At 43.6% G+C, this 1,938-nt stretch overlaps 1 long non-coding RNA gene across 1 annotated transcript; it reads right to left on the bottom strand.

Moving 5' to 3' along the window:
* Window positions 1-552: 552 nt before the first annotated feature.
* Window positions 553-1,623, bottom strand: LOC148093883 (uncharacterized). The gene is made up of 2 exons (XR_015714068.1): window positions 1,341-1,623; window positions 553-936 (listed from the first exon to the last, which is right to left on the bottom strand). It is a non-coding gene; the product is annotated as an uncharacterized LOC148093883 (long non-coding RNA).
* Between the last annotated feature and the right edge of the window lie 315 nt (window positions 1,624-1,938).

Consider the following 1,938-nt stretch of genomic DNA (forward strand, 5'->3'; position numbering starts at 1 on the left):
CCTACCCACCGGCCGCCACCTTTGATGGACCATCCATTCTGTCGACGTCCCACCACGTCCCCTCACCAAGCCGAGTGGCTCTTACTAGATCTTCGTGGTTAGAGCCCCGTGTTGTTAACTATCTTCTGTGTTAACAGTGAGGATTGTTTTTGTTTTACAGAGAAGTTACAGATGTCGTTACATGAAAAGGTCAAACCGTTGTTGTTTTAAATAAGTTAAGGCGACCTGACTAGACAAGGAATCAGGGCTAGGAGCGAGCCTGTGGGCAGCACTTGGTTAAGGAGCCCGAGAGTGTTAGACCTTTCAGCTCAATTAGCTGTTTTCCTTGTTCGTCAGATTATGTGCAAAATAAATTTTGCCGTGAAAATCTACTGCCTTAAATCAAGTCGTAAGTTACCCAGCAGAATTTGAAAATGAACCAGGAACGTGTGTTATCTTAATATGGATAATATGATTGTAGGCACCTGAGTGTTTGTCAAAAGTAGACAATGAGCTAAGGTTTATTGTTCTCTATTGTTTTTTTGGCAAGGAAGATTCATTATGAAAAAAGCCAACAACAACAAAACATACAATTTTAATCAATATTTGAACACTTTCTGGGTAAATTCATTAAGCAAAGGCGAACTTACATCTACCTATGTATATATTTTCCCATTTGTATTTGATACCTTTTAGCAGGAAAGACTCACAGGAGGGCCCTGAATTTGGGAGAAGTAAAAAAAAATTCTGGTCATTAAATAAACACACCGTTTCCCCCCTTCGTGTTATTTAGCCTTCTTCGACGTTACCACGCACACATACACACACACAAAGCAGCACCAGTGCATCTACTTGCCTGCAGTTTTGAAAAAACAAAGATGCTGTCAAAAGTTGAATAAGTCAATGAATCATCACATAGTCTCTTTCATAGATTTACTTAATGTCCAGTGAAGAATTCTAGTTAAAAAAAAAAAAAGCCAGCAGTTAATGAGCTACTGATTAGAAAATAAGTGCATAAACAATATCAGGGTAGCAGCAAAATACAGTTACTGTTAACATTCTAATGCACCTCATTTATCATTTTGTGCAAGAAAAATGACCACAGTTTGGCCAATTCCAGATTTCAAACTATATTAAAACTCATACTTAATGGAGCAAATTATGCTTTTTTAAAAATAAATGAATCAAGTTCACCTCTTACAGAAATGATTTTTATAGACATAAGTCATGGGGCAAATAAAGTCCAAAATAAATATCAATGGTGAAAAAATATCGGAATCAACGTCTCTAGCCGAATGTGATGTACGAGGAAAGGTGACTTTACAAGATGTGTATTTTACATGGTCTTAGGTCTCTCTTACGCGATCGAGATAAAGCCAGTCATCCGAGATACATGTGTCCCGTTTCGTTTTGGTCTTTCATTGAACTGTAGCCGTTCCATTGCAGAAGCTTATCTGTGACTCAGAGAAACCAGAGGACGGTTGTCACGCCGGAGTCTGCTCGGTGGGGCTCTTCTCAACTCTTTCGTCGTCCAGAGCGACGGGCCCATCCCATCATCCATCTGCCCACCGAGGTGAGGGCGCCGGCTGGATCTCGGGCAGTGTCCTGCGTGTGGCTGCAAACGGTCAGCCCAGATGCTCGTCGGCGGGAGCCGGAGGGTGGGGGGAAGGAGGCCTGGAGAGGCGGCCGAGGGGGGCGCACGGGGAGCTGGAATGTGGCTGCTCGTCGCGAGCTAGGTCAGGACTGAAAACGAGAGACAGGCCGTCAGCAAGGGAGGCGCGGCGCGGGCGCCTCGCGGTCCCCGAAACGAAACGGTTTCAATCTAAAGCATGCCAAGACTACCGCGCTCTTCAAAACCACGCACGAGAAAGAAAATGAAAACGTGTTGGGGAAATACGTGAACTCTTCCTGGCGATCACTTTTTTCTTTCAATTTTTGCATATGGTCTTGTTCCCCTAG

The sequence above is a fragment of the Miniopterus natalensis genome, chromosome 2 (assembly GCF_054644295.1).
Source record: "Miniopterus natalensis isolate mMinNat1 chromosome 2, mMinNat1.hap1, whole genome shotgun sequence".
Taxonomy (NCBI): domain Eukaryota; kingdom Metazoa; phylum Chordata; class Mammalia; order Chiroptera; family Miniopteridae; genus Miniopterus; species Miniopterus natalensis.